This window comes from Oncorhynchus keta, chromosome 35 (genome assembly GCF_023373465.1).
Source record: "Oncorhynchus keta strain PuntledgeMale-10-30-2019 chromosome 35, Oket_V2, whole genome shotgun sequence".
Taxonomy (NCBI): domain Eukaryota; kingdom Metazoa; phylum Chordata; class Actinopteri; order Salmoniformes; family Salmonidae; genus Oncorhynchus; species Oncorhynchus keta.
The window spans coordinates 17240356-17253260 of record NC_068455.1 but is presented as its reverse complement, the minus strand read 5'-3'; positions in this window follow the sequence as shown (position 1 = coordinate 17253260).

Genomic DNA, 12905 nt, shown 5'->3' with positions numbered 1-12905 from the left:
ACACTGCAAGACTAGTCCACTGAATGTCTAGTACACCGCAAGTCTAGTACACTGCAGGTAGAGTACACTGCAGTTCCACTACACTGCAGGTAGAGTACACTGCAGTTCCAGTACACTGCAGGTAGAGTACACTGCAGTTCCAGTACACTGCAGGTAGAGTACACTGAAGGTCAAGTACGCTCCAGGTAGAGTACACTGGAGGCTTAGTAAACTGCAGGTAGAGTACACTGAAGGTCAAGTACGCTGCAGGTAGAGTACACTGAAGGTCGAGTACGCTCCAGGTAGAGTACACTGGAGGCTTAGTAAACTGCAGGTAGAGTACACTGAAGGTCTAGTACACTGCAGGTAGAGTACACTGGAGGCTTAGTAAGCTGCAGGTGGAGTACACTGCAGGTCTAGTATGCTGCAGGTAGAATACACTGAAGGTCTAGTACACTGCAGGTAGAGTACACTGCAGGCTTAGCAAACTGTAGGTAGAGTACACTGGAGGCTTAGTAAGCTGCAGGTAGAGTACACTGCAGGTAGAGTACACTGCAGCTAGAGTACACTGCAGGTAGAGTACACTGCAGGTAGAGTACACTGCAGGTCTAGTACAATGTAGATCTAGTACACTGCAGATCTAGTACACTGCAGGTCTAGTACACTGCAGGTAGATTAAGCTGCAAGTCTAGCGCACTGCAAGTCTAGTACACTGCAGGTAGAGTACATATCAGGTAGAGTAAAATGCAAGTCCTGTACACTTCAGGTGGAGTACACTGAACGTCTAGTACACTGCAGGTAGAGTATACTGCAAGTTTAGTACTCTGCAAGTCTAGTACACTGCAATTATAGTACACTGCAAGTCTAGTAAACTGCAGGTAGAGTACATATCAGGTAGAGTACAATGCAAGTCATGTACACTTCAGGTGGAGTACACTGCAGGTAGAGTACACTGCAAGTCTAGTACTCTGCAAGTCTAGTACACTGCATTTATAGTACACTGCAAGTCTAGTAATACTTTAGCAGACGCTTTTATCCAAAGCGACTTACAGTCATGTGTGCATACATTCTACGTATGGGTGGTCCCGGGATTGAACCCACTACCCTGGCGTACAAGCGCCATGCAGGCTACAGTTGAGTACACTGCAGGTAGAGTACACTGCAAGTCTAATACACTGCAAGTCTAGTACATTGCACATCTAGTACCCTTCAGGTAGAGTATACTTCAGGTAGAGTACACTGCAGGGAGAGAACACTGCAGGTAGAGTACACTGCAAGTAGAGTACGATGCAGGTAGATCACAATGCAGATCTAGTACTCTGCAGGTAGAGTACACTTCAGATAGAGTACACTGCAAGTCTAGTACACTGCAAGTCTAGTACTCTGCAGATCTCATACACTGCAGGTAGAGTTCACTGCAATTATAGTACATTGCAGGATGATTACACTGCAGGTAGCCTACACAGCAAGTAGAGTACACTGCAGGTTTAGTACACTGCAGGAAGAATACACTGCATGTAGAGTACACTGCAGGTTTAGTACACTGCAGGAAGAGTACACTGCAGGTAGCCTACACAGCAAGTAGAGTACACTGCAGGTTTAGTACACTGCAGGAAGAATACACTGCATGTAGAGTACACTGCATGTAGAGTACACTGCAGGTTTAGTACACTGCAGGAAGAGTACACAGCAAGTAGAGTACACTGCATGTTTAGTACACTGCAGGAAGAGTACACTGCAGGTAGAATACACTGCATGTAGAGTACACTGCAAGTAGAGTACACTGCAGGTTTAGTACACTGCATGTATAGTACACTGCATGTAGAGTACACTGCAGGTTTAGTACACTGCATGTAGAGTACACTGCATGTAGAGTACACTGCAGGTTTAGTACACTGCAGGTTTAGTACACTGCAGGAAGAGTACACTGCAGGAAGAGTACACTGCATGTAGAGTACACTATAGGGAATGTACACTGCAGTATTCAACATTTGCGTGTGTTTAGATAAAGGTGACGTATATACATTCCCATCCTCATCTAACGTTTGAAGATAACACAATGAACAAGTGATTGAGGCTTCTCACTACTTTGCATAACAGCCTTGAGTAACAATGCAGATGAGGCTTCCCATTCATCAGTGATGCAATTATGTTCCTCGTCAACAGCTGAACGGGGAGTATTTATACTCCGAGAGGTAAGAAAGCGCATTTATCAGAAGGAATGCTCTCTGAAAATGTCTGCTTCTCAGGAACTGAGACAATTAAAAAAAAATGTGTAGTGATAAGTCATATTTAACCATCTACATTTGATAAACCTGACTATCTGACTCCATGTGACATTATAGTAAAACCAGGTGCAAAGTAGTATTTATTTAGCTGACTAAGATCATGAGAAGTGAATGCAAAATGCAAGTATTAATAACTTTGTAAAATGCTTAAGTTAATTAACACGCAACACAATGCATTATTCTAGAGAGAGAGAGAGAGGACATGTCCCAAGAGTCACTGAGGTGGGGAGAGAAATAGTGTATCTCACCAGCGCAGGTCAGGAACAAAGAGACAATGAATCTGAATCCCCGTTTTAACATCTGAGTAGTTTGGATTTAAAATCAAGTTGTTGACCAATAGTATTAATTTAAAGTTAAACTCCAATCAGTTATCAGACCTACAGAATGTAAAGACAACACCCTGCATTGTTATTGTAGTCCTTTTTTTACTTCATCAGTTTCACACAGATGCTATAATAGCGTTTTAGAAATGAAGATAGGGTGAAGAAAAGAGGGGCTGGAAAAGAGAGAGAGTGAGGGAAGCTAAGGCAAAATCCGGAGGATGAAGGGCAGGGATGAGTCAAATTCTAGAAGAAATCTATGCGATTCAATCAAGCTGAATTCTATTTTGCTAATGGTCTGCGTTTGCATCTCTGCCTCTCTCCATAGGGATGCTGTGACTTGTGTATGAGACTGACAATGAAGTCGGTAACAGCAGCTGCTTGGTGCTGGGGAGCTTGTGTACCTCACTGTTCAAGTCTTGTCTGTCACATGTCTCCTAATTAACTAACATCTGCTTTCCATTTCCAGTTACACTGCATCGCCAGCTTGCCTCATGTGAATCGCAGAATCCTGACCTCCCCTGAGGTAGGAGCTCACTGTCAGAAGAACCCCCGCAACCACCCAGCCACCTCTTAAGAGTGGTGCTTTAAAGGCCCTGAACACACTGGGTGAAACAGAGTGGAGAGAACACACATTTACACACACACACACACACACACACACACACACACACACACACACACACACACACACACACACACACACACACACACACACACACACACACACACACACACACACACACACACACACACACACACACACACACACACACACACACGCACACGCACACGCACACGCGCACACGCACACACGCACACACGCACACACACACATTACCACACACACACAAACAGAGTGTGCCGAGGCCACGCCAGACACCAGAGGGGCCTTTGGGCGTGTGGCGGGTTAACCTCTGAGACTTTGGCTGGAGACGGTCCCTGCGATAAGCATTCTCTGGTGACTTCAGACTCTTTTTCTCCCTGAAGGACCAGAACATCCCTCTCTGTGCTTTGCTGTTTGCCAGAATGTGTGTGTGTGTGTGTGTGTGTGTGTGTGTGTGTGTGTGTGTGTGTGTGTGTGTGTGTGTGTGTGTGTGTGTGTGTGTGTGTGTGTGTGTGTGTGTGTGTGTGTGTGTGTGTGTGTGTGTATATATGCGTGTACAGACAGCGATGGGGATGGGCTTGTTGATCAAGTAGTTTCTGTGCCTGAATACACATCACAAGAGCAACTGAAACGGTACCAGGTGGCAACTTTACAGAACAAAACATGCATTTATGTACACTGTATTTCTGCTATCTAAGTCAAATATTACTAAGACTTAGTACTCAATAAGGGAAGCAACATATCACATCAGTTACACAGCACTTCTTGTACATTTCACCTTTAACTTGTTTGGTTTTAATGTTGTGGTTTGACATCATGGTAGTATGGTACATTTTAGTATTTAATCCACAGTTAAAATAGATTGTGTGGGATACCACTTAATTCAAATCCCTTTTCTAGACAGCTACAAGCCTTAGCCACTGCACAGTCTGTTGTTGTCTACTCATCACTGTACTGACTGTACAAATCTATATGATTTACTCATATATCAGAGAATATATTATCAAGACGTGAATATATACATGCATATCTTTAAATATATGTATGTTTCTAAGGTGACTTTAAATGACAAGTGCTAGTGTAATCCCTCAGGAGAGAAATCCTGTCCCAGTTGAACTGTCACTGTTTTTCCTCTGCCAGCTGGAAATACACAAACCAAACAACTGAGCAAGATGGCCTCTAGTCACCATATAGATCAGTGAAAAGGCTGTTTACGCCCACATGATGCTACAGTAGTATAGCATTACACAAACCCTCTCTCATGTCTGACTACACCACATGCCTCCTTATAATGTTTTCATCATGCATTTCACAATTGTACATATTCTGTCATATTGACCACTGGTCCCATACCTTTTATCTTGTTTGGGAATGGAACAAATCTATGAGGTTTTATAAAAAACAAAGGGTCAATTATTACATAAAAAACACAAAAAACACGCATTCAAGTACTGCACATCTAGATTTGAGTATACTGTACAAGAGGGGTTTAATAAATGCATTCTACAGAAGATAATGGTATAGGAAACCTACAAAATAATAGCAAGAACCCCCTCTGCAGTTTAGAAAATGCTGTCATAATGCTGTGCTGATAAACATTTGCAATACATGTTTAACTTATATATATATATATATATATATATATATATATATATATATATATATATATATATATATATATATATATATATATATATATATATATATATAATAATAATTGTTATGATTAACAGATGGTCCAGCCTAGGAAAGAAATATGATTTTCTACAGTGATTGCATTCTCTCCCCTTTGGTGTGAAAAGTAGATTCAAGAACACTTTTAAATAATTTGTTCAATTTGTTCCACAGCCAAAGAAAAGCGTCTTGGTGGAAATTCAAATTCATTAAAATGTAATTAATATGCATCATTATGTAAATGAGGTTGCAGTTAATGAGTTCTTAAAAGAAGCCTTCCTTAATTAGTTAACTTTTAATGGCATCATCATTTATCTTTTTTCTTTGAAGCAGAATGACGCGCGGAACTAGCCGTTCCCAAAAGTGCCCACATTTTCAATCTTTTAATTATTCTTATTTCCTTCATTTATATATGATTAAGAATGCATTTAGAATATTCAACATATTTGAAAAACATATTTTCTTACTCACCTATTTGAATTGAAAAGGGATGTCTCTTTAGATGGAAAGGTCCTACAAATTTAAATGAAGAAGAGCATCTTCTCTCCTAAAACAACACAGAGATGATCTCTCTCCATCACCTCTACACTCTTTGAAAAAAAAGGTGATATCTAAGAACCTAAAATGGTTATTCGGCTGTCAACATAGTAGAACCCTTTGAAGAACCATTTTTGGTTCCAGGTAGAACCCTTTTCAAATCAAATCAACAAAAACAAACTTCAGATGAGCCGAGTACAACTGGTGTAAACTTGACCTTTCCACAGAGGGTTTCACATGGAACCCAAAAAGGGGTTTTCTAACAGTGTACAACAGGCCCTCATTAAGATAGTCTAGATAGAGATACACATATTCATTTGACTTTAAGCTGTATATCTTACGTATCTGCTTGATGAATAAGTATATATAGAAGTTGTTGACTTTATTACTTTATTACTATTTATACAGTGTTATACATGGATGCTTTCTCTCATGGGAAATAAAAGACAGCGCCACAGATGTAACTAACATATGATAGTCAGACTTGGCATCGTTCCACATTTTTTTGTAGCAATGTGCTTTGGCTAATCATTTGAAATCTTCTTTCTGTCTACCATATCCAGCATTACCCAGCATTACCCCCACCTGGCACAGCAGTGGTACACTGATGTGTACTGAGTCTCATATATCTCTCTGGCATGATTGTTGTTGCTTTCCCAAAAGTTGGTGTGCCTATTTATAGCAGTGTAGGATGGTGGAGAGAATGTTGTAGCATTTATATAATTCTGATTTATACTTTTTATAGGTGGAGGTAATGAACTTAACTTGGGAAGAACATCAGCTATAGACTCCAATTGAAAGTAATGCTACATAGGAATTCTAACAAAGTTGCTAGTTACATTATTACTACACAGGTACAAGAGGATGTTCATGTAAAGTGTTACCCAAAGTCCAAATGTATCTGCAATTTTAAACCTATTGTGACTATTGTCACACAAAACTTTAAGAATACCTTACTAATACTGAGTGAATTTAACAGGTGATCAACAAGGGATCCTAGCTTTCACCTGGATTCACCTGGTTTGTCTATGTCATGGAAAGAGCAGGTGTTCTATCTTGCTGAGGAAGTCCCTTATTACCAGAGAGGTAAGAGGCAGCAGCAAGGCCTACAGTACACTAGCGTTTCATGTTGTCAGAGCGCACCTTCCCTCTTAATTGATAACCACTGGCATTTGATCTGAAGGCGTTCAAACACACAGTCTATCTTTGTGCCTCCAATAAGAAAACCATCTGTTGTTGCTGAGCGATCGTTCATTACAATGTATTTCCTACTGCAGGAATATCTCACCAGCTGAATTCCTGGACACCATGGGTAAGGTAATATGACTGTTGTAAAGAATGAGTTTGAGCTGGTAAAGTGTTAAACAATTAGATTGTTTCTGTCTATTTGGTTCATTTATGGGACTTTAAATAAGGGATTGTTAATACAGTTGAAGTCGGAAGTTTACATACACTTAGGTTGGAGTCATTAAACTAGTTTACATACACTGAGGTTGGAGTCATTAAAACTAGTTTACATACACTTAGGGTGGAGTCATTAAAACTAGTTTACATAAACTTAGGTTGGAGTCATTAAAACTAGTTTACATACACTTAGGTTGGAGTCATAAAAACTAGTTTACATACACTTAGGGTGGAGTCATTAAAACTAGTGTCAGGATTTGGCCGGGGTTGTTCCGGTTTTTGGTCACTAGATGCCCCCATTGTGCTTTTTGACCTTTTGTTTTCCCTTGATCCCCATTATTATTTGCACCTGTGCCTCGTTTCCCCTGATTGTATTTAAACCCTTAGTTTTCCTCAGTTCTTTGCTCTGTGTTTGTATGTTAGCACCCAGCCCTAGTATTCTGTGAACTCTTGTTGATCCCGGTGGACTCTCTTGTGGAATTCTTTTTTTGTTCTTGTTTATTTATTTTTGAGTATCTTTTGAGGCTTTTTATGCTTTACCTACCACCTTGTGGATTTACCTTTTTGTCTTGGAGGATTACCTTTGTTCTTGTGGAATTCCTTTTGAGGTTGTGGAGTTTCATGTTTTCCTGAAGGACTTCACTTTTTACTTCATTAAATACACCGTCTCAAGTACTGCTGTGTCTGCCTCATCTTCTGGGTTCTGCCGACTATTCGTGGCTCAGTTGGTTAAGTGACTGTTTCTCACTCCGGAGACCCGGGTTCGTAACGGGTCCTGACAGAAACACAGAGCCAAAAATGAACCCAGAGGCAGCCAGTTCCCAGGACCTTGTTGCCATGCTGTCCCACCACCAGGAGACTGTCCAACGCCATGAAGCCGCCCTGGTTCAGCAAGAGGCCTTAATGGCTAGACATTCTCATCTTCTGTCGGAGATGCTGACTTCCATAAAGCAGATATCTGATCGACTTACCCCGGCAACAGTTCCCGTCCCAGTACCTCAGATTCACGTACCCATGGCAGTTAACCCCCTGGCTGAACCTCGTCTTCCACCTCCCCAACGGTTCTCAGGTGATCCAAGTGCTTGTAAAGGGTTTCTCACCCAATGTTCCCTCTCCTTCGAGTTGCAACCCTCGTCGTTCCCCACCCACCGGTCTAAGATCGCATATATCATCACCCTGCTGTCGGAAAAAGCCCTGGCCTGGGCTACTGTGGGATGCCCATAGTTCCTGCTGTGCCAGCTACTCTGCCTTTGCTGAGGAATTCAAACAAGTGTTTCAAGGCCCAAGCAGTGGTTCTGACTCAGCCAAACAGCTCCTGACTCTCCACCAAGGTCGGCGCAGCGTGACGGACTATGCCATCCAGTTCCGCACGGTGGCAGCAGCGAGTGGCTGGAACAACGAGGCGCTCACGGTGTGCTTTCTGAAAGGCCTTTCCGACACTATCCAAGATGAACTGGCCACTCGGGAACCACCGGACAATCTCGAGTCCCTGATCAAGTTGGCCTCACGCATTGACCAGCGTCAATGCGAGAGAACTCAACCGTAGACCTCTAGCCCCTATCAGTCCCAGCTCCGAGTCCCCACCTTTATCCTCGCTGGCTCCACCGGAACCCATGCATCTCACAGGCTGAGACAGACTGCCGGATGAGGGAGCGACGCTGTCTATATTGCGGCAAACCGGGCCATTTCCGTTCCACGTGTCCCGGGCTCCAGGGAAACGCTCTGTCCCGTACAGACGGGGGGAACTGTAACGAAACATAACCTCCTCCCATCCGTCCAACTCCCGTCTGCTCATTCCAGTCACCCTTTCCTGGGACAACCACAAGCTTCACCTTCAAGCCTTGGTAGACTCTGGAGCCGCAGGTAACTTCATGGATGGTGTCTGGGCGAAGGAGAATGGCATTCCCTCTGAACCTCTAAGTGACCCCATGAGGGTTACTACATTGGATGGAAGCCCTTTGGGATCTGGACTTGTCACTCATGTCACTACCTCCTTGCGACATTCAGTTTCACAACACCAGGAATTGATGAACTTTCATTTGATCTCCTGTTCCGAGTTCCCTCTCGTCCTTGGATATCCCTGGCTTCACAGCCATAACCCTCACATCGACTGGTCTGTGGGCACTATCAAGCAGTGGGGTCCTACGTGCCAAGCTACTTGTATTTTCCCGAATTCCCGAGTTCTACTCCCGAGTCTTTAGAATCCATCGACCTGACCCGAGTTCCCGAGTGTTACCATGACCTCAAACTGGTATTTAGCAAACAGAGGGCCACCATGCTACCACCCCATAGACCTTATGATTGCCCCATCGAACTGTTTCCTGGCACTTGCCCCCAGGGGTCGGATCTTTTCCCTATCTCCACCCGAACGAGCTGCTATGGATACCTGCATCAAGGACGCTCTGGAAGCAGGCCTCATGCGTCCATCCACCTCCCCGGCGGGAGCAGGGTTTTTCTTTGTGGCCAAGAAAGACGGTGGATTACGTCCTTGCATCGACTACCGGGGACTCAATGCCATAACCGTCCGTAACCGTTACCCGCTACCCCTTATGGCCACAGCCTTGAGCTGCTCCAGGAAGCAGTTGTTTTCACTAAGCTTGACCTGCGGAAGGCATACCATCTTGTGCGGATCAGACCTGGTGACGAGTGGAAGACCGCTTTCAACACGCCTACTGGTCACTATGAATACTTGGTGATGCCCTTCGGCCTGACCAACGCCCCAGCGGTGTTCCAAGCGCTCATAAACAATGTGCTTAGGGATGTGCTTAACATATGTGTTTGTTTACTTGGATGACATCCTCATCTTTTCGAGCTCTCTTCAAGAACACACAAAGCATGTCAGACAAGTACTCAAACGCCTCCTAGACAGCCATCTGTACGTTAAGCCGGAAAAATGTGAATTCCATTCATCCCGAGTACAATTCCTGGGATTTGTAGTGGAACCCGGTCGAGTCCAAATGGACCCCAGGAAGGTAGGGGCGGTAGCGGATTGGCCCACCCCAAATCCGTTAAGGAAGTTCAGCGTTTCGTGGGCATCACAAACTTTTACCGCAAGTTCATCAAGAACTTCAGCTTGGTGGCAGCCCCTCTCTCAGCTTTAACCAAGGGTGGCAATGCAAGGTTTTTGTGGGGAAGAGAAGCTGAGACGGCCTTCCAAGGACTCAAGCAGCGCGTCCTCTCTGCTCCCATCCTGATACTACCGACTACGGATGAACCGTTTGTGGTGGAGGTAGACGCCTCAGAGGTTGGTGTTGGAGCTGTCCTGTCTCAGAGGGGTGAAGACAAGAAGCTTCATCCGTGCGCTTTCTTCTCACACCGGCTTACCCCGGCTGAGAGAGACTACGATGTGGGGGATCGTGAACTTCTAGCGGTTAAGATGGCATTGAAGGAATGGAGACACTGGCTCGAGGGGGCTTCTCACCCGTTTCAAGTGCTTACGGACCACAAAAATCTGGAGTATATCCAGCAGGCGAAGCGGTTGAACTCTAGACAAGCTAGATGGTCTCTTTTCTTCAATCGATTCCAGTTTATCCTCACCTATCGGCCCGGGTCGAAGAATCTCAAACCGGATGCCCTGTCCCGAGTCTACGCTCCTGCCATTCGAGATGACACGGACATGCCTGTCCTTCCTGCTGCTAAGATCGTGGCTCCGATCTCGTGGCAAGTTGAGGATACCGTGAGACGAGCTCAAGCTATCGAACCGGACCCGAAAGGAGGTCCTGCCAATCGGTTGTTTGTCCCCAAGGCAGTGAGGACTCAGGTCCTTCTGTGGGGGCACTCCTCTCGCCTCACCTGTCACCCGGGCGTAGGTCGCACCTTGGAGTTCATCCAGCATAAGTTCTGGTGGCCTACCATAAGAGAAGACGTTGCCACTTTCGTCAATGCCTGCCGCGTGTACTGCCAGGGCAAATCTTCTCACCTCCGCCCTCAAGGACTCCTTCACCCTTTACCTGTTCCCCACAGACCCTGGTCCCATATCTCGTTGGACTTTATTACTGGCCTTCCTCCATCCCATGGCAATACTACTATCCTAGTCATAATCGACAGGTTTTCAAAGGCGGCCAGGTTCGTCCCTCTGACTAAGTTACCTTCTGCCAAGGAAACGGCTGAGTTGGTAATTAATCATGTGTTCCGAGTCTTCGGCATTCCTCAAGATATGGTTTCTGACAGAGGTCCCCAGTTCGCCTCAAGGTTTTGGAAGGCCTTCTGCCAACTCATGGGGGCTTCTGCCAGTCTATCTTCAGGCTACCATCCGGAGTCCAACGGCCAAACAGAGAGGATGAATCAAGAGCTGGAAACCACCCTCCGATGTATGACTCGTAACAACCCGTCCAGATGGTCGTCCTTCATTGTTTCGGCCGAATACGCGCACAACACCTTGCGCTCCTCCTCCACTGGTATGTCCCCGCACGAGTGTCAGTTTGGCTATGCCCTCCATTGTTCCCGGACCAGGAGGCAGAAGTCAGAGTGCCTTCAGCCTTGAAGTTCGTCAGACGCTGTCGGCTTATGTGGAGGAAGACCCGTCTTAATCTTATGCGTTCCTCACAGAGGTACCAACAACAAGCCAACAGACGTCGCCGTCCCGGGCCTACCCTGCGCCCGGCCAGAGAGTCTGGCTCTCCACAAAGACTTACCACTACGGGTGGAGTCTCGCAAGCTGTCCCAAAGATACATCGGTCCCTTTAAGGTTGCCAGGAGAGTTAACCCAGTTTCTTATCGCCTACACTTACCCAGATCCCTTAAGATTAATCCCACGCTTCACATTTCCTTATTAAAACCTGTTGTTTTTCTCCCCTTGTCCCGGCAGACAGACCTCCCCCTCCGCCTCGTGTCATTGGAGGCCAGCCGGCTTATACCGTCCATCGGATACTGGATTCCCGCCGGGTGCAGTGGTCCTGGCAGTATCTGGTGGACTGGGAAGGCTACGGTCCCGAGGAGCGCTCCTGGGTTCCTGCCAAAGACATACTGGACCCTGACCTCATTCGTCAGTTCAGGGCCCTCCACCCCGAGAGAGCTGGTAGGAACGTCAGGAGCCGTTCCTTTGGGGGATTCTGTCAGGATTTGGCCAGGGTTGTTCCGGTTTTTGGTCACTAGATGCCCCCATTGTGCTTTTTGACCTTTTGTTTTCCCTTGATCCCCAGTATCTTTTGAGGCTTTTTATGCTTTACCTACCACCTTGTGGATTTACCTTTTTGTCTTGGAGGATTACCTTTGTTCTTGTGGAATTCCTTTTGAGGTTGTGGAGTTTCATGTTTTCCTGAAGGACTTCACTTTTTACTTCATTAAATACACCGTCTCAAGTACTGCTGTGTCTGCCTCATCTTCTGGGTTCTGCCGACTATTCGTGGCTCAGTTGTTTAAGTGACTGTTTCTCGGTTAAGTGACTGTTTCTCACTCCGGAGACCCGGGTTCATAACGGGTCCTGACGACTAGTTTACAAACACTTAGGTTGGCTTCATTAAAACTAGTTTACATACACTTGGGTTGTAGTCATTAAAAATCGGGTTTCAACCACTGCACAAATTTCTTGTTAACAACTATAGTTTTGGCAAGTCTGTTAGGACATCTACTTTGTGCATGACACAAGTATTTTTTCCAACAATTGTTTACAGACAGACTATTTCACTTATAATTCACTGTATCATAATTCCAGTGGGTCAGAGAAAACATACACTAAGTTGACTGTGCCTTTAAACAGCTTGGAAAATTCCAGAAAATTATGCAGCTTTAGAAGCTTCTGATAGGCTAATTGACATAATTTGAGTCAATTGGAGGTGTACCTGTGGATGTATTTCGAGGCCTATCTTCAAAATCAGTATCTCTTTGCTTGACATCATGGGAAAATCAAAACAAAATCTCCGGACCAAGACCTCAGAAAATAAATTGTAGACATCCACAAGTCTAGTTCATCCTTTCCAAATGCCTGAAGGTACCACGTTCATCTGTACAAACAATAGTACGCAAGTATAAACACCATGGGACCATGCAGCCGTCATACCGCTCAGGAAGGAGGCATGTTCTGTCTCCTAGAGATGAATGTACTTTGATGCGAAAAGTGCAATCAATCCCAGAACAACAGCAAAGGACCTTGTGAAG